We start from the raw sequence: 21650 nt of genomic DNA, 5'->3' as shown, positions 1-21650 counted from the left end.
ACCAAATTAAAACACCAGAGAGGACACGGAATTTGGAACAACTAATCAAGGATGTTCATAATGACATAAAGGATGTCAAGAAGGCACTAGAAGAGCATAAAGAAGAAAGAAAAATTTTAAAGAAATTTAAATTAAATAAACAGAAAAACAATGGATTTCATAGAGATGAAAGACACTGTAGACCAAATTTAAAATCTACTAAAGACACATAAGAACCGATTTGAAGAGACAGAAGAAAGAATAAGTGAACTAGAAGACAGAATAATAGAACTCAAATGCACAAAAACAAATGGCAAGAAAGATGGAAAAATGAAACAGGATTTCAGGGAAATGATAGATAACACAAAGAGCACAAATACAAGAATCATCAGTGTCCCAGAAGGAGAAGAGAAGAGTAAAGGATTAAGAAATTTAGTTGAAGATATAATGGAGGAGAACTTCCCAACTCTTATAAAAGACATAAATATGCAAATCAAAGAAGGTCAATGAATCCCACATAAAATAAACCCAAATAGGCATACTCCAAGACACGTACTAATTGGACTGTCAAATGTTGAAGAGAAGCAGAAAGTCCTGAAAGCAGCAAAAGAAAAGCAATTCATTAAATACAAAGGAAACCACATAAGACTGAGTTCAGACTACTCTTGCCATGGAGGCAAGAAGGCAAGGGTATGATATATTTAAGATCCTGAACAAGAGAGACTTCCAGCCAAGAATTCTTTATCCAGCCAAGTTGTCATTCAAAATTTGAGGGAGAGATTACAATCTTCTCAGACAAAGGCTGAGAGAATATGCCAACAAGAGATCTCCCCAACAAGAAATGCTAAAGAGAGTTCTATCAGCTGAAAAAAAGACAGGACAGAGAGGTCTGGAGGAGGGCACAGAATTGAAGAGTATCAGTAAAGGTAACTTAAAAGATAAAAATAGAGAAGGGAAAGAATATATAGATCTGACAAATAAAAGTTTAAAAGATAAGATGGTAGATTCAAGACCTGCCTTTACAGCAAAAACTTTAAAAGTTAACAGACTAAATTCACCAATTAAAAGATATTAATTGGCAGAATGTATTAAAAATATGATCCGTGTGCTGCTTAAAAGACACTCATCTTTAGACCCAAACATATAAACATATTGAAAATGAAAGGATGAAAAAGACCTTCTGTGCAAGCTGTAACCAAAAGAAAGGAGGAGTAGCTATATTAATATCAGATAAAATAGACTTTAAATGTAAAGATGTCATGAGAGACAAGGAAAGACACTACATATTAATAAAAGGGACAATTCACTAAAAAAAAATAACAGTCATAAATGTTTATTCTCCCAATCAAAGAGCTCCAAAGTACATGAGGTAAATATTGACAAAACTGAAGGGAAGAATAGACATTTCAACAATAATAGTGGGATGCTTCAATCCACCACTGTCTTTTACAGATAGAACAACCAGACAGAGGATCAACAAGGAAATAGAGGACTTGAACAACATGCTAAATGAATTAGACCTGACAGACATATATAGATCAGTACACCCCAAGACACCAGGATATACACTCTTCTCTACTGCCCTTGGAATGTTCTTTATGATAGATCAAAGAATAGGTCTTCATAAATTTAACAAGATTGAAATTATTCAAAGCACTTTCTCTAACCACAATAGAATAAAACTGGAAATTAATAACTACCAAAGGACCAAAACTTTCACAAATACATGGAAATTAAACAATACACCCTTAAATAATCAGTGGGTCAAAGAAGAAATTGCTAGATAAATTAGTAAATATCTGGTGACTAATATAAATGAAAGTATCAGAATTTATGGGTTATAGCAAAGGCAGTACTGAGAAGGAAATTTATTGCCTTAAATGCCTATATTTAAAAGAAGAAAGAGCAAAAATTGAGGACTTAATTGCTCACCTGGAGAAACTAGGGAAGGAATAGCAAACTAACCCCAAAGCAAATAGAAGAGAAATAACAAAGATTAATGCAGAGTTAAATGAATGGGAGAAAAATAGAAATAATCAACAAAACCAAAAGTAAGTTCTTTGAGAAAATCAGTAAAATCAGTGGACTCCTAGCTAGACTGACAAAAGAAAAAGAGAGAGAGGATACAAAGAAGCAAGATCAGAAATAAGATGGGTATCATTACCATGGATCCTAATGAAATTTTAAAAATCGTAAGGTGATACTATGAACAATTACACCCCAAACTAGGCAACTTAGATGAAATGGGAAAATTCCTAGAAATATATGAATTACCTACAATGACTTAAGAAGAAAAAGAGTATCTCAACAAACTAATTACAAGTAAAGAGATTCAAGCAGTCATCATAAATCTTCCTACAAAGAACAGCCCAGGGTGAGATGCTTCACAGGGGAATTTTGTCAAACATTCTAAAAAGAACTAACACCAATCCTTCTCAAAGTCTTCCCATAAACATGAGGAAAAGGGAATGCTTCCTGTGCTGGTTGTATACTCCAGAAAAGCCATGTTCTTTAATCGTGGTCAATACTGTTGGGTGGGATCTTTTTAATTAAGTTGTTTCCATGAAGATGTGGCCCACTCAATTGTGTGTGTGGCCTGTTGATTCGGTGGTTTCCATGGAGGTGTTTCTCCACCCATTCAAAGTGGGGTTCCTTACTAGAGTCCTTTAAGAGGGAACCATTTTTGAAAAAACTTCAGAACCCACACAACCAGAGATCTTTGGAGATTCAGAAGGAAAATGCCCCTAGGGAAGCCTTATGAAATGAGAAGCTTAGAGAGAAAGCTAGTAGATGTTACCATGTGCTTCCCAGCTGACAGAGGTGTTCAGAAGCCAAAACCCCCAGCAGACACCAGCCATGTACCTTCCCAGCTGACAGAGGTAGTCCCAATGGCATCACCCATTCTTGAGTGAAGATAACCTCTTGTTATTGCCTTAATTTGGACATTTTTAGAGCCTTAGAACTGTAAACTTACAACTTAAATAAATTCCCTTTTTAAAAGCCATTTCATTTCTTCTATATTGCATTCCAGCAGGTTTAGTGAACCAAAATACTACCTCATTTTATGAAGATAACATTACTCTAATACCAAAACTGGTATTAGAAGCTACAAGAAAGAAAAACTACAGACCAATCTCCCTAATGAATATAGATGCAAAAATTCTCAACAAAATAGTAGCAAATCAAATCTGATGACACATGAAAGGACTTTTACACCATGACCAAATGAGGTTTATACCAGGAATGCAACAGTGGTTCAACACAAAAAAATCAATCAATGTAATGCAGCATATCAATAAAATGTAAGGGAAAAGTCACTTGATCATCTTGATTGATGCTGAAAAATCATTAAAAAATTCAGCATCTGCAATAGGTAGGAACTGAAGGAAACTTCCTCAATATCATAAAGGGAATATATGAAAAACCAATAGCCAACATCATACTCAATGGTGGGAGATTAAGAACATTCCCTGTAAGATAGAAATGTTACAAGGATGCCCATTATCACCACATTGTACTAGAAATTCCAGCTAGAGCAATCAGGCAGTACAAAGGAATAAAAGGCATCTAAATCAGAAAGGAAGAAGTGAAAATTCCTTTATTTACAGATGACATGATCCTATACTTGAGCAACCCTGAAAAATCTATGACAAAACTACTTGAGCTAATAAACAAATTCAGTAAAGTAGCAGGATACAAGATTAATACCCAAAAATCAGTAATGTTTTACACAAAAATTATGACTTAAATGAGGAGACAAATAAGGAAAGCTTTCCACTCAAAATAGCAACTTAAAAAATCAATTATATAGGAATGAACTTAACTACAGATATTAGGGACCAGTCACAAAAAACTACAGAACAGTGCTAAAAGAAATCAAAGATCTATATAGGTGGAAAGACATTCTGTGCTCATGGATAGGAAGGTTGAATGTTGTCAGGATGTCAGTTCTACACAAATTGATGTACAGATTCAACACAATACCAATCAAAATTCCAACAACCTACTTTGAAGACTTGGGAAAGCTTGCGATCAAATTAATTTGGAAGGAAAAGAGACCTTGGGTAGCTAAGATATCCTAATAAAGAAGAGCGAAGTGGGCGTACTAACACTTCTTGACTTTAAAGTTTACTATAAAGCCACGGCAGTGAAAACAACATAATACTGGCACAAAGACAAAAGTATAATCAATGAAACTAAATTGAGAATGCAGAGATATACCACCAAATCTATGGTCAATTGATCTTCAACAAGGCCCCCAAATTCACTGTTTTAAGTCAGAATAGTCTCTTCAATAAATGGGCATGGGAAAGCAGGATATCAATAGCCAAGAGAATGAAAGAAGACACTTCCCTTACACCCTATAAAAAATTCACAATGAAATAGGATTGGTTAAGTTCACACCTTCTCCAAGGAAAAGCTAGAGAAGGGACAGGAAGGCAACTGAGATGGCAGGGTATAACTGAACCGAGAGGGTCTTCTACATCACATAAGCAGGCCTTGGTTGTGAAAGCTGAGGAACTGAGATGCAGAGAATCAGAGACCATCCAGTTAGTGCAAACAGCCTAATGCACCCCTCTCCAAACAGAAGCCTGGATCCCTCAGGAGTGCACAGATGGATAGACAGGAACAAGGAAGTAAGCCAAGCCTCATTCCTTGAACACACTACCCTCACCCAAGCAGCCCTGCAACCCACGACTCATCCCACACCCGATGCACCTGAAACCCGTCACCCACCCACATCCCACAACCCCTCCCCACCCCCAAGGGCCCATGCCCTGTCCCACACCCCCACCCAAAGCACAGGCAGGCCTGTGCTAGTCTAACCCATTCCCCTCCAGAAGCGCAGAGTCTTGCCCTGCCCCTCCTGAGACCCGCCCACCCAAGCCCAGCCCCTCAACACCCACCTCCCTCTCCCTACCACCTGCAGGTGGTCGCCTGTGCATCAAGGCTGCAGGCACATACATTCACACCCAGGCTACACCCGCTCCCAGCCCATACAGTCACACAACCCTAACCTGCCCACCCCCAGCTCTGCACACATGTACATAAGTTTACAGGCCTCCTAAATCAGTGCATGCACACAGTCTCTAGTCACACCCCCCAGCTCAGGGCAAGCACTGACCTGCGCAACCTGGCCACACCCACCCCCAGCCCACCAGCTGCTGCCCCAGAGCTCTGCACACGAGCACACCAGGGTGCCACCCCGTAGACCAGCTAACTGCTCTAATGCTTATACTGGACACAAGATTACATAAAGTAATCCTACAACTCAACAGCAAAAGAACAAAGAACCCAATTATAAAATGGGCTAAAGATATGAATAGGCATTTTTCTGAAGAGCAAATACAGATTGACTCAAAAGTATATGAAGAGGGCGGGCCACGGTGGCTCAGCAGGTAAGAGTGCTTGCCTGCCATGCCCGAGGACCCGGGTTCGATTCCCGGTGCCTGCCCATGTTAAAAAAAAAATAGTAAAAAAAAAAATAAGTATATGAAGAGATGTTCATTCTCATTAGCTATAAGGGAAATGCAGATCAAGACTACAATGAGATGCCCCTCACACCTATAAGAATGGGTGCTATTAAACAAATAGGAAACTATAAATGTTAGGAGAGGATGTGGAGAAATTGGGACACTTATGCACTGCTGGTCAGAATATATAATGGTACAACCACTGTGGAAGATAATCTGGTGGTTCATTAGGAAACTAAATATAGAGTTACTCTATGACCCAGTAATACCACTACTCCATATTTACCCAGAAGAGCTGAAAGCAGTGACACAAACAGATATTTGCACACTGATGTTCATAGCACCATTATTCAAATCGCCAAAAGATGGAAACAATCCAAGTGCCCATTAGCAGACAAGTGGATTAAAATGTGGTATATGCATCCAATGGAATGTTATGCAGCAGTAAGATGAGATGACATCCTGAAGCACATGACAAGATGGATGAGTCTTGAGGACATAATGCTGAGTGAAATAAGCCAGACACAAAAGGATAGTTACTGTATGACTCCACTTTGGACAGTATACATGGCCTAATGAATGGAGATGGCTGAAGGATACACTGACTGAGAAGCAGATTGGTAAGTGATGGTGTACACATATGATCTAACATTATGCTGCTACAAAAAAGGAATGAAGTTGTAAGGCATGGAAAATTGTGAATGATCCTGTGGGACATTTGGTGGGGCAAAATAAGCTTGAAACAAAAAAAAGCAATTATAGCTCTTATAGCAGTCACATTTAGTCTGGAGTGTCATTTCTGGATTTTGAGAGGCTGTTTTATAAATGTATAATCTGGTATTTAAAGACAAGAATGAATCCAATCATGTTGAGATCAAGGTAATTCAGAATATAGGGGTAAGATAGACATTGTTGATATTTAGAACCTCTTTGATACCAAAGGAGGAAAGTTTTATTTTGTCCAGGACCTAAAGTTTCTGTAGCATATAATCTAATTCAACCTGTTTGGACAGATAATTTAACAACCCAATCACAGGGAGTCCAGAATAAGAATGAGGACCTTTAATCCCATGTAGCTTAATGTAATACCTGGATATATCCCAAAGTATGTTAAGCACATGATCAAAAAGTATTGACAAAGTCCCTTTAGGGATGGTAGAAAAATATGGAACTATTAAACATTACCACCAGGGAAACCCCTGATATTGTGTCAAATATCAGTGACACCCAAATCAACAGGCCAAGCCCTTGATCTTGAGGCTTATTGTTGTGAACCTTATGTATGCAGCAGAGAAGCTTAGCCTACCCTACCTATTGCTGTGCCAAAGAGTTACTTCTGGAGGACCTCTATTTTCCACTCAGGTATAGCCTCTCTCTCTAAGCCCAACTCTGCAAGGAAAGCATTGCCCTCCCCCCTACATAAGACATGACATCCAGGGATGAATGTCTCCTTGACTGCATGGGAGATGACTCCTAGGGATGAGTCTTGCCTTATGCAAGCTTCAGTTAGATATTGCTACCTTTCATAACTTACCAAAACCATTCCAGCCAATCCTAAAGACCACCTAGTGCAATATATAAGATTCTACAAAGGTTCCATGCACTAGGGTAACTTTCCAGAAACCTACAACCTCTAGATGTGTCCCTGGAACAGATAAGTCCTGAAATATAGAAGGGCTAGCCTTTCTAGAATATCAGCTAGTTTCATCTCCCTACCTCTTATTATTGACAGCCCTTCCAACATGAAAAAGTTAGAATGAGCATAGCCCAAACACCCCTGAAGAGTGGGAGTAAGATCAAAGGTGATGGTGGAGTTATACAGGGAAGGTATGGTTTAACAAATGAGTATGATTGCTGAATCATTATACTGATATTTCTTTTAGTCTCCAGTATCTTAGAGCAGCTAGAAGTAAAAACCTAAAATGGTGGGATTGTAACCCATACCAAACTCTGAAATCTGTTCTACAATTAATTGTTGTGCTGTGCATTGAACTGTATTGCTTTTTTGTATATATATTATTTTTCACAAAAAAGAAAAAAGTGATAATAAAAAATGTATATTTGGGAAAATAGGGGCAATATGGTGGCTTAGCAAGGTGAGGGATTTACTTCATCCTCCAGAGCAGCTAGTAAACAGCCAGGAAGAGTATGGAACAACTGCTGGGGTCACATCATGACTGGACACAAATTGTACCCCAGTCTGGACAAGCTGGACTGGCTGCAAGCCCACACAGAACTGTGAGTTCTCCAAGCTGTGGAGCCAGCACCCCTCCCCAACAGGCTGCTTCCCAGATGGGAAAGGAGCAGATTGAAATGCTAGTGATCAATGAAAGGGAGGGGTAAGGGGTATGGTATGTATGAGTTTTTTCTGTTGTCTTTTTATTTCTTTTTCTGAATTGATGCAAATGTTCTAAGAAATGATCATGATGATTAATATGCAACTATGTGATGATGTAATTGTGAATTACTGATTATATATGTAGAATGGAATGATCACATGTTAAGAAAAAAATCAAATCAATGAATTGACAGAGGATATAAAGAAGGCAAGGAACGAACAAAAAGAAGAAATGAAAAGTCTGAAAAAAACAAATCACAGAAATTATGGGAATGAAAGGCACAGTAGAAGAGATAAAAAAAATGGAAACTTACAATGTCAGATTTCAAGAGGCAGAAGATAGGATTAGTGAACTGGAGGATGGAACACCTGAAATCCGACAAGCAAAAGAAAATTTAGGGAGAAGAATGGAGAAATATGAGCAGGGTCTCAGGGAATTGCATGACAATATGAAGCACACAAATATACATGTTGTGGATGTCCCAGAAGGAGAAGAGAAGGGAAAAGGAGGAGAAAACTACTGGAGGAAATTATCATTGAAAATTTCCCAACTCTTATGAAAGACATAAAATAAGACTAAAAAGACTTGTGAAAGACTTTAAAATCTTAAAAAAAGATCCAAGAAGTGCAGTGTACCCCAAACAGAATAGATCCAAATAGACATACTCCAAGACACTTACTAATCAGAATGTCAGATGTCAAAGAGAAAGACAGAATCTTGAAAGCAGCAAGAGAAAAGCAATCCGTCACATATCAGGGAAGCCCAATGAGACTATGTGTAAATTTCTCAGCAGAAATCATGGAGGCGTGAAGACAGTAGGATGATATATTTAAATTATTAAAAAAGAAAAACTGCCAACCAAGAATTCAATATCCAGCAAAATTGTTCTTCAAAAAATGAGGGGGAAATTAAAACATTTGCAGAGAAAAAAATCACTGAGAGAATTTGTGACCAACAGACAGGCTCTGCAAGAAATACTAAAGGGAGCACTAGAGGCAGATATGAAAAGACAGGAGAGAGAGTGGTGTAGAAGTGTGTAGAAATGAAGACTATCAGTAATGCAGAAGTGTGTAGAAATGAAGACTATCAGTAAAGGTAAAAGGAAGAAAAATTAAATATGACATATAAAATTCAAAAGACAAAATAGTAGAAGAAAGTACTTCCCATAGAGTAATAACACTGAATGTTAATGGATTAAATTCCCCAATCAAAAGACATAGACTGGAAGAATGGACCCAGCTATATGCTGTCTACAGGAAATGCATCTTAGACCCAAGGATAAACATAGGTTGAAAGTAAAAACTTGGGAAAAGACATTTCATGCAAATAGCAATCAGAAAAGAGCAGAGCAGCTATACTAATATCCAACAAATTAGTCTTCAAATGTAAAATAGTTAAAAGAGAAAAAGGACACTATGCATTAATAAAAGGAACAACTCAACAAGAAGACATAACTATCATAAATATTTATGCACTGAGCCAGAATGCTCCAAAATGCATGAGGCAAACACTGAAAAGAGAAAAAGACATATCTACCATAATAGGTGGAGAGTTCAACTCCCCACTCACATCAATGGAAAGAACATCTAAGTAGAGGATCAATAAAGAAACAGAGAATTTGAATAATACAATAAATGAACTAGACTTAACAGAAATATGTAGAATATTACACCCCACAACAGCAGGATATACCTTTTTCTCAAGTGCTCTGGATCATTCTCAAGGATAGACCACGTGCTGGGTCACAAAGCAAGTCCCAATAAATTTTAAAAGATTGAAATAATACAAAACACTTTCTCAGATCATTAAGAAATGAAGTTGGAAATCAATAATAGGCAGAGTGCCAGAAAATTCACAAATATATGGAGGTTCAACAACACACTCTTAAACAACCAGTGGGTCAAGGAAGAAATTACAAGAGAAATCAGTAAATACCTCGAGGTAAATGAAAACGAAAACACAACATATCAAAATTTATGGGATGCAGCTAAGGCAGTGCTAAGAGGGAAATTTATTGCCCTAAATATCTATATCAAAAAAGAAGAAAGAGCAAAAATCGAGGAATTAACTATCAACTTGGAAGAACCAGGGAAAGAACAGGACTAGAGAAACCAACCCCACAGCAAGCAAAAGGAAAGAAATAATGAAGATTAGAGCAGAAATAAATGAAATTGAGAACTTGAAAACAGTCGAGGAAATCAACAAAACCAGAAGTCAGTTTTATGAGAAAATCAGTAAGATTAATAGACCCTTAGCGAGGTTGACAAAAAGAAGAAGAGAGAGGATTCAAATAAATAAAATCAGAAATGGGAGAGGAGACATAACCATTGACCCCACAGAAATAAAGGAAGTAATGAGAGGATACCATGAACAACTTTATGCTAATAAATACAACAATGTAGATGAAATGGACAACTTCCTAGAAAGGCATGAACAACCAACATTGACTTGAGAAGAAATAGACAACCTCAACAAACCGATCACAAGTAAAGAAATTCAATCAGTCATTAAAAAGTTTCCCAAAAAGAAAAGTCCAGGACCAGATGACTTCACAGGTGAATTCTACCAAACATTCAAGAAAGAATTAGTACCAATCCTGCTCAAACTCTTCAAAAAAAATTGAAGAGGAGGGAAAGTTACCTAACTCATTCTACGAAGCCAACATCACCCTCACACCAAAGCCAGACAAAGATATTGCAAAAAAGAAAACTACAGACCAGTCTCTCTAAGGAATATAGATGCAAAAATCCTCAGCAAAATTCTAGCAAATTGAATCCAGCAGCACATTAAAAGAATTATATACCATAACTAAATAGGATTCACCCCAGTATGCAAGGATGGTTTAACATAAGAAAATCAATTAATGTAATGCACCATATCAACAAATCAAAGCAGAAAAACCACATGGTAATCTCGATTGATGCAGAACAGACATTTGACAAAATTGAACATCCTTTCCTGTTGAAAACACTTCAAAGGATAGGAATAGAAGGGAACTTCCTCAACATGATAAAGGGAATATATGAAACCCACAGCTAACATCATCCTCAATGGGGAAAATCTGAAAACTTTCCCCCTAAGATCAGAAACAAGACAAGGATGTCCACTATCACCATTGTTATTCAACATTGTGTTGGAAGTTCTAGTCAGAGCAATTGGAGAAGAAAAAGAAATACAAGGCATCAAAATTGGAAAGGAAGAAGTAAAACTCTCACTGTTTGCAGATGATATGATACTGTATGTAGAAAACTCCGAAAAATCCACAGCAAAACTACTAGAGCTAATAAATGAGTACAGCAAAGTGACAGGTTACAACATCAACACTCAAAAATCTGTAGTGTTTCTATACACCAGCAAGGAACAATCTGAGGGGGAAATCAAGAAAAAAAATTCCATTTACAATGCAACCAAAAGAATAAAATAATTATGAATAAATTTAACTAAAGAGACAAGAGACCTATACAAAGAAAACTACAAGAAATTGTTAAAAGAAATCACAGAAGACTTAAATAAATAGAAGGGTATACTGTGTTCATGGATTGAAAAACTAAATATAGTTAAGATGTCAATTCTACCTAAACTGATTTACAGATTCAATGCAACACCAATTAAAATTACAAAAATTTACTTTTCAGAAATAAAAAAACCAATAACCAAATTTATCTGGAAGGGCAGGGTGCCCTGAATAACAAACTATCCTGAGAAAGAAAAATGAAGTCGGTGGTCTCATGCTACCTGACTTTAAGGCATATTATGAAGCTACAATGGTCAAAACAGCATGGTACTGGCCTAAAGATAGATATACTGACCAATGGAATAGAATAGAGTGCTCAGATATAGACCCTCCCGTCTATGGACAATTGATCTTTGATGAGGCAGTCAAGCCAACTCACCTGGGACAGAACAGTGTCTTCATAAATGGTGCCTAGAGAACTCGATATCCACATGCAAAAGAATGAAAGAATATCCATATCTCACACCCTATACAGAAATTAACTCAAAATGGATCAAAGACCTAAACATTAGATCTAAGGCCATAAAACTGTTAGAAGAAAATGTAGGGAAATATCTTATAAATCTTATACTAGGAGGTGGTTTCCTAGACCTTACACCCAAAACACAAGCATTGAAGAAAGAAAGAAAGAAATGGGAATGCCTCAAAATTAAACACTTTTGTGCATCAAAGTACTTTGTCAAGAAAACAAAAAGCCTATACAATGAGAGACAATATTTGGAAATGATATATCAGATAAAGGTCTAGGATCCAGAATATAAAGAGATTGTTCAACTCAACAACAAAAAGACAGACAACCCAATTACAAAGTGGGAAAAAGACTTGAACAGACACTTCTAATAAGAGGAAATACAAATGGCCAAAAGGCACATGAAAAGATGCTCAACTTCCATGGCTGTTAGGGAAATGCAAATCAAAACCACAATGAGATATCATCTCACACCCACCAGAATGGCCATTATAAATAAAACAGAAAATGACAAGTGCTGGAGAAGATGTGGAGAAAGAGACACAATTATCCACTGTTGGTGGAAATGTTAAATGGTACAACCACTGTGGAAGGCAGTTTGGCGGTTACTTAAAAAGCTAAATATAGAATTGCCATATGACCCGGCAATACCATTGCTAGGTATTTACTCAGAGGACATGAGGGCAAGGACACATATGGACATTTGCACACCAATGTTTATAGCAGCATTATTTACAGTTGCAAAGAGATGGAAACTACCAAAATGTCCATCAACAGATGAGTGGCTAAATAAGCTGTGGTATGTACATATGATGGAATATTATGCAGCTGTAAGACAGAATAAAGTTATGATGTATGTAAAAACATGGATGGACCTTAAGGACATTATGCTGAGTGAGATTAGCTGGAAACAAAAGGACAAATACTGTATGGTCTCACTGATATGAACTAACATTAATGAATGAACTTGGAGAGTTTCAGTTAAGAACAGAGGTCATCAGGAGATAGAAATAGGGTAGATATTGGGTAACTGGAACTGAAGGGATACAGAGTGTGCAATGGGACTGATTGTAAAAATTCAGAAATGGATAGCACAATACTACCTAATTGCAATACAATAATGCTGGAACACTGAAAGAAGCTGAATGTGAGAATGATAGAGGGAGGAGGCCTGGGGGCAGAAATGAAATCTGAAGGAAGGATATATGATAAAGACTGAGATGGAACAATCTAGGAATGCCTAGATTGTATAATGACAGTGACTAAATGTACAAATTTAAAAATGTTTTTGCATGAAGAATAACAAAGGAATGCCAATATTGCAGGGTTTTGAAAATAGATGGTAATTAATATTTTGAAACTTTAACTTACATGTGAGAATAAAGCAAAAAATGTTTATTTGGCACAAAATTTATATTTTGACTAGTGCATTTCTTAATATAACTTATGTGGACAGCTTAATTGAACATCATAAGTACATGGAACCTTGAGTAGGGCATGAGATTTTGTAGGCTTGTCCAGAGTGATGCCCTGATAAATCCCAGAATGATTTGAACAGTGAATTAAAAAGTATTTGCAAAGTCTCCTTGGGGGAATGGTGAGAAAGGGGCAAAATTCAACTTCCGCATGTGGAGAATTCTTGATATTCTCACAAGCAGTGGGAACAACCAAAGCAATAGACTGAGCCCCCAATCTTGGTTTTGTTCATATGAAACTTAACCCCATAAAGGATAGGTCAAGCATACTTAAAATTAGGCGTGATAGTCACCCCCAAGAGAACCTCTTTTGTTGCTCAGATGTGGCCTCTCTCTCTCAGCCAATATGACAAGCAAACTCACTGCCCTCCCTGTCTCTACATGGGACATGACTCTCAGAGGTGTGGGCCTTCCTGGCAACGTGGGACAGAAATCCTAGAATGAGCTGGGACTCAGCACCAAGGGATTGAGGAAACCTTCTTGACCAAAAGGTGGAAGAGTGAAATGAAGCAAGATAAAGTGTCAATGGCTGAGAGATTCCAAACAGAGTTGAGAGGTTAACCTGGAGGTTATTCTTATGCATAATATAGATATCACCTTTTTAGTTAAGGTGTAATGGAGAGGCTGGAGGGAACTGCCTGAAAATGTAGAGCTGTGTTCCAGTAGCCATGTTTCTTGAAGATGATTGTATAATGATATAGCTTTCACAATGTGACTGTGTGATTGTGAAAACCTTGTGTCTGATGCTCCTTTTATCTACCTTATCAACAGATGAGTAAAACATATGGCATAAAAATAAATAAATATGGGAGCAAATGCTAAAATAAATTTAGTAGATTGAGATGCTAGTGATCAATGAAAGGGAGGGGTAAGGTGTATGGTACTTATGATTTTTTTCTGTTTTCTGTTTCTTTTTCTGAACTGATGCAAATGATCATGATGATGAATATACAACTATGTAATGATATTGTGAGTTACTGATTATGTATGTAGAATGGAATGATCATGGTAAGAATGTTTGTGTTTGTATGTTGGTATGTTTAATAAATAAAACAAATTTTTTCAAAAAGAAGTACATGAACATCATTAGCCATCGTGGAAATGCAAATCAGAAAACCACAATGAGATATCACTTCACATTTGCACAGATAGCCATAATAAAAAAGATAGATAATAATAAGGGTAGCAAAGATGTGGAGAAATTGGAACCCTTTATGGTGGGAATATAAAATGGTGCAGCTGCTTTGGAAACCAGTCTGACAGTTCCTCAAAAGCTTAAACATAAAGTTATCATATGACTGAACAAATTCACTTCTAGGTATGTATACCCAAGAAAAATGAAATTTTATGTCCACACAAAAACTTGAATGTGAATGTTCAGAGCACCATTATTCATAATAGCCAAATAGTGGAAACAACCCAAGTGTCCAACAAATGGTAAATGAAAAAAAAAAACATGCAATGGAATAGTATTCAGTAAGAAAAAGCAATGAAGTATCAATACATATTATATGTATGGACCTCGAAAACATGCTAAATGAAAGCAGCCAGTCATAAAGGACCACATATTGTATGATTTCATTTATGTTAAATGTCCAGAATAGGCAGATCTATGGAGACAATAGGTTAGTGGTTGCCAGGGGTCTAGGAGGAGGAGGGAATGGGATTTGATTGCTTTCTTGGGGTGACTTAAATGTTTTAAATTTGGTTGTGGTGGTGATTGCATAACTCTGCGAATACACTAGAAGTCATTGCAATGTACATTTTAACAGGGTGAATTGTATGGTGTTCAATTATATTTCAATAAAGCTGCTTAATATATATATATTATTCAAATATATATATATTCGTTCAAGCTGCCAATGTTCTGGAGTGGCTAGAAGGAAAAATCTGAGACGATGGTATGGTAGTCCATGACAAACTCTGGGATCTGTCCTATCACTACTTGTTGAAGGGTGTTTTGAAAACTATTGCTTTTTCCTTTCTTTGCTTTGTATATATATGCATTATTATACAATAAAAATGTTTTTAAAAAACTGAGAAAACCTGCTTTGAGGAATAAAACAAGTTTGGTACAGTGGAATGCTATGAAGTCATTAAAATGATTAAGTAGACGTTTATTTGTTTATGCAGGAATATATTCCTAAATGAAAACACAGTTTACAAAAAAAGAAACCCTATCTATTTTGTGGTATCTGTCTTGAGCAGCCTAAGAAAATAAATAATCTATTATACATGATATATTAGGTGAAAGAATAACTATGGTAACACTATGTGTGAGGTGTATGATAGTCAGATTCACATGTCAATTTGGCCAGGTGGTGGTGCCCAAATGTCTGGTCAGGCAAGTGCTGGTCTGCCTGTTGCTGTGAGAACATTTCATGGATTTCAATCATGACCATGTTGGTTGTATCCACACATGCTTGTATTTGCAGTCAGCTAAGTGGAGTCTCTTCTACAATGAGTGATGCTAAATCTAATCACCAGAAGACTTTTAAAGGAGGATTCTGAAGAGACAATCACTTTTCCTGCTTCAGCCAGCCATCCAGCCTCTCCTGAGAGTTCTTTGAGGACCTTCATTGGAGCTGCCAGCTCATGGCCTGCCCTACAGATCTTGGACTCTTACATCCCCACTGTTCCACGAGACACCTTTATAAATTTTATAATTACAAATATCTCCTGCTGATTCTGTTTCTTTAGAGAACTCTAACTAATATAGCTTGGTACCAGAAGTGGGTTTCTACTCTGACTAGACTCAAAGGCACTAATGACTTTGTTTCCTGTAATCAGGATGGCACTGACAGTCCACGGGGTGAGCTGACAAAAGAGATAGTCAAAATATCTTAATTCAATTCTGCTAATTGTATGCTTATATGAGGCAAAGCTCTGGGTGATAATGTTTTTGACACCTTTAAGGAGTTTTGTGGAATTAAGTGGTATAGAGATGTTGGATGGTCGTTGTTAGATATGGTGGATACATTGATGAGGGAAAGGGATGAGCTGAAGGCTTCAAATGAGAAGCTTATGTGCTGTATGACAGATGTAAACGTTTCTATGAGTGCTCTTAAGGAAAATCTTATTTCTTATAGCCACAGACTTGAGATCTCTGAAAATCAGACTCAGAGTCTCATTGTTAGAGTAGCAACTTGACAAACTGAAATCTCAACCTTGCATGGTGTCTGCCATTAAAGTGAGGGCATTGATTAGAAAGGAGTGGGACCCTGAAAAATAGGATGGTGACATATGGATTAATAATGATGGCTGTGGAGACATTGAAACCCTAGATTGTGCTGAGTCTTTTCTAGCTAACCCTGTAATAGTGCTCCCTGAGGACGTAGCCACCCTACCTCTAGCCTGCCCTGAGGAAATGGCTTCCAGACCTCCAGTCAGTCCTGAGGAGTCTGCCACCCAACCTCCACCTGACAGGATTAACCCTTCAGTGTCTGTGAAGCATGTAATTACCCCCCATGAGAAAAAAACCCTTGTTCCTCTGCCTGGAGTGATTAATCCTGTTTCACCAGATGAAACTGCAAAGGACTGCCCTGAAGTAATTGGCTTGGAAGATCCTTCTAATTTTTTTCATGACCCACCCCCACCATCCTTCTTTTCTTCCAGACCTTTAACTAGACTGAAAACCCAACAGGCCCCAAAAGGTGAGGGACAAAGTGTCACCCGTGAAGAGGTATGTTATACTCCAAAAGAACTGCATGAGTTTTCCAATTTATATAGACAGAAATCAGGGGATTATGTGTGGTAATGTGTTTTAAGGGTATGGGATAATGGTGGAAGGAATATAAAGCTGGATCAGACTGAATTTATTAATATGGGCCCACTAAGCAGAGACTCTGCATTCAGTGTTACAGCTCAAGGGGTTAGTTTGTTTGGATGATTAGCTGAAACATGGATCAAAAAGTTACTTGAGGTTGAAATGTCAGAAGTGCCCTAGTATAATGTAGAAGAGGGGATCCAAAGGCTTAGAGAGATTGGAATGTTGGAGTGGATTTGTTGTGGTAAGTCTGCTCATATACCTCAGGAATGTTCAGGGGACACACCTTTTATCAGAACTGTGAAAAATAAATTTGTGAGACCATCTCCATCATCCCCGAAGAGCTCTGCAGTCGCCCTTCTCTATAGGTCAGATATTAGTGTGGGAACTGCTGTCACTGAGCTGGAATCCTTAAACACAATGGGGATGACCAGATCCAGAGTTGGCAGAAGCCAGGTGGCAGCACTTAATCACCAAAGACAAGGTAGGTGTGGCTATCATAATTGACAGCAGACTCAAGGCAGGAGTCAAAATAATCTGACTCGCAGAGACTTCTGGCATTGGCTAATAGATCATGGGGTACCTAGAAGTACAATAGATGGGCAGTCTACTAAATTCTTCTTTGAGCTGTATAAGAAGAAGAGTTCTGGGTCAAGTGAACAGAAGTCTAACTTGAATTACAAAAACACAGTCACAGCCCCTTAATCAATTTCCAGGCTTGAGACAGTTTACAGACCCAGAACCCCTTGAATGAAGGGGAGGCCAGGTCCCTATGGGGAAGAAACCTGTTACACTGCCATGAATTTATACTGTCAATCTTCCCCTAAGCCTTCCCCAAGGAGACCCACGGCCTTTTAGCAGGGTAACTGTGCATTGAGGAAAAGGAAATGATCAGATATTTTGGGGATTGTTAGACACTAGTTCATACATGACATTAATTCCAGGGGACCCAAAATGTCACTCTGGTCCACCAGTCAGAGTAGGGGCTTATGGAGGCCAGGTGATCAATGGAGTTTTAGCTCAGGTTCATCTCACAGTGGGTCCAATGGGTTCCTGGGCCCATTTTGTAGTTATTTTCCCAGTTCCAGAATGCATAATTGGAATAAACATACTGAGCAACTGGCAGAATCCCCACATTGGCTCTCTGACTTATGGGGTGAGGGCTATTATGGTAGGAAAGGCCAAATGGAAGCCACTAGAGCTGTTTATATCAGGTAAAATAGTAAAGCAAAAGCAATACCAGATTCCTGGAGGGATGGCAGAGATTAAGACCCATCCGGTTCAGTGGAGCCACACCTTAGTTAAAGTGACCTCAACAAAAGGGTTCACACTCACAGAAATGGACTAAGAATGTGTTGTTCCAGGGTACAAAACTCCAAGCCACTACAGTCTATTTGAGAGAAGATGTTAATTTACCATACTTGAATCCATATATTAATTTGTTAACAAAGCCACATGTAAGCCTGATGTTTTAAAAATTTATGAATTCTACAGTTTAATGTGTTAGAGAAGAACAGACCTAGAACTGTTTTCTTTCTTCTTTCAACACTGACCAGCATGCCAACCTCCATAGAAATGGAAAAAGAGAAAGAACAACAACCTTACAAGGGCAGCGGATTGTGGGAAGATAGTGGGGTAGGAAGCTCCAGGAATCAGTCCCTCCACCAAAGTAACTATTGAACTGAATCAACCGCTTTGAAACGGCAGAATCTAGCAGAACACTATGCATTGTGTAGGTAGGAGCTAGAGGAAGAGACTGGTAATTTGTTAAAAAAAAAAAAAAAGACCAGCAAGTTTCACCCTCCCTGAAGCAGTTACCAACCCCCTTACCCTAGCCTCATGGCCAGCAGCAGTGGAGACTGGAGCTCCAGCTACTTGTTCAGCATTCTGGTGCCAGATTGGGACATAAAGAACTAGTCCTCCAAACTCCAGGGTTTGGTGGCCTGATCCTAGTTACTTCAGATCATTGGGGGACAGCACTGAGAGCAGCCATTGTTTCAAGTCCCTTGAAACAAAGCAAGCAGAGGAATCTTAAAGACAGTAATCTTCCTCAAAACTGCAGAAAACAGTTAAAGGACTGAATTGACCAGATGAGTGCTGAATTTTTAAAATGCAGCTTTAAAAGCGAAGAAGCTCCTGGGGCCCTTGCTGGCTCCTCTCCCACTGTCTCTACAACACAATGCGGAACCAGCTTGTGCTCCTATTATAAGTCCCTGGCCTGTTCCAAAGTGAACAGAGTGACCCCTGGGTGCATACCGGAGTACATGTATGTCAGTGTCAATCTAGCAAGTGGAAGTCTGAGAGACTGAGCAAGAAGTGTTCTGGCTTGCCCTCCAAGACTTTGTGGTGAAGGCAGAGTAGCCCCTTGCAGACAGCTGAGAAAGTGTGAGAAACAAGTTGAAAGCGTCTAGGGCAAAAAAAACCACCTGCTTTAGGTCTCTGGAAAGAGCACCCAGGGGGAGGAGTTCTGTTCCAAAGGGAGTAGATGGAGTATTCATTCAAACTCCTATAGATAGTGTACAGTGCATTCCTGAGGCCTCTAGCAAGGATGAGTGGAGGAGATGAAGCAGGCTCCCCTGCTCAGGCTCCATTCAAGCTCAGATAAGACAGAGGGGACCCTGTGTTTGCCATTTGCCTCAGGCTGATCTGCTTGATAGTGGGACTAAGCTCTGAAGGAGACCACCAGCCAAAGAAGAGCAAATTTGCAAATAAGCGCTTTTTGCCTCTGTTTGTTTGTTTTCATTAGCTCCTGGCATTCATGAAAATCTCTGTCATATCACTAGCTGGATATAAACTTAAGAGACATCCCAAGAACTAAATCTCAGAGTTAATACTTTAAAATATTAAAACACGCAGTGTGCAACAAAAGATTACAAGACAAAGAAACAGAAAATGATGGCCCATCCAAAGTAACAAGATAAAAATACAGATTGCATCAACAAAAAGAACCAGGCTTTTGATTTACTTGATGGAGATCTTTAAATGATGTTCTTCAATATGCTCAAGAAGATAAAGGAAACCATCCAGAAAGAACTAAAGGATATGAGGGAAACAATGAATGAATAATATGGGAATCTCTCCAAAGAAATACTGGAGTTGAATAACACAATAACTGAAATGAAAAATTCCCTAGATGTTTTCAACAACAAACTGAAGGTCGCAGAAGAAAGAATCAGTGAACTCAGAGACAAGACAACTGAAATTATTCAGGCTGAAGAACAGAAAGATAAGAAAATAAAAAGAATGAACAGAATTTAAGGGACATGTAGGATGAACATAGCTTAAGAGACATGTGGGATACCATCAAGTATACCAATATATGCACTATAGGGTCCCAGAAAGGGAGAAAGGAGCAGAAGGAATAGTCAAAGGAATAATGGCATAAAACTCCCCAAATTTAATGAAAGATATGAATATGCACATTCAAGAAGTCCTCAATGAAACTTAAGCAGGAAAAATTCAAAGAGAACCATACTTAGACACATAGTGATCAAATTGTCCAATGCCAAGGACAAGACCAGAGTTCTGAAAGCTGCAAGAGAAAAGCAATGAGTTATGTACAAGGGAATTCCAATAAGATTAAATGCCAGAGCAGCTCCAGGGGATTGGGACAAAGTCTGCTCCTGCCCTACCACAGGCCACACATTGCACTCCCCCAAGACTGAGGATGGTGGATGCGTGGTATATGGACAAGTCTTCCGAGGACCAGAGGAAGCCCCACTGACTGGAACCCGGCCATCCAGCTGACCTGGAGCAGCTGCTTCAACTTGGGTCTTTTACTGGAAGCTGGATGCTGACAAATATGAGAATGATCCAGAATTAGAAAAGATTTAAACAGAGAGAAACTACTCTTTGATGGACACAATAACAATAAACAAACATATATTACCAAATTATTAAGAAAAGACTAAAATATTTTATGAGGAACATATGCACTTGGATAATGAAGTTCAATACATTTGGGAAGGAAGTGGCTTTTAGATGTAAGGGATAAAGAGGACAAGTGGATCTGGATTTTTATGGAAAAAGGAGACATGGTAACACTTCCTGCTGGAATTTATCACCACTTCACACTGGATGAAATGAACTATGTGAAGGCAATGTGGCTGTTTTCTGGAGATCCAGTGTGGACAGCATACAACCGGCCAGCTGAACATCATGATGCTCAAGTACAGTATGTGAAGTTTTTTACCCAGAAAGCATAGTGATGCTCTCTGGAAACTAATACATTACTTGTAACAGTCCTAAACATGATAATTGAGCAGAAAATCAGTCATTTTCTTTTTGCCTTTATATTGTAGACTTGAGGCTAGATTGTCTTTTCCTATGCAAGATTATTTTTAATGATATTTTTTATTATATTTAAATATTTAAATGTATCAGAATATTTTTTAATGAAAATAACAATAAAACTAATTTTTGCATCCCTTTTTTATAACTAAATAAAAATAGTGATTCTCTAAAAAAAAGAGATTAAATGCCAATTTCTCATCAGAAATGATAGAGGCAAGAGGATACAAAATTGTTAAAGTGCTGAAAAAAAATTGCAAACAAAGACTTTTATACCCAGCAAGACTTTCAAAAATGAAGGAGACATTCCCATATAAACAAAAACTGAGAGAATTTATCACTAC

General features: G+C 38.1%; 1 pseudogene; it reads left to right on the top strand.

The window, feature by feature from the left end:
• The first annotated feature begins 20683 nt into the window (after positions 1 to 20683).
• LOC143670315 (acireductone dioxygenase pseudogene) lies at positions 20684 to 21221 on the top strand (annotated as a pseudogene).
• Positions 21222 to 21650: the final 429 nt, after the last annotated feature.

Source organism: Tamandua tetradactyla, chromosome X (genome assembly GCF_023851605.1).
Source record: "Tamandua tetradactyla isolate mTamTet1 chromosome X, mTamTet1.pri, whole genome shotgun sequence".
Classification (NCBI taxonomy): domain Eukaryota; kingdom Metazoa; phylum Chordata; class Mammalia; order Pilosa; family Myrmecophagidae; genus Tamandua; species Tamandua tetradactyla.
Note: the sequence above shows the minus strand (reverse complement) of the source record. Positions and strands in the feature narration are given on the sequence as shown.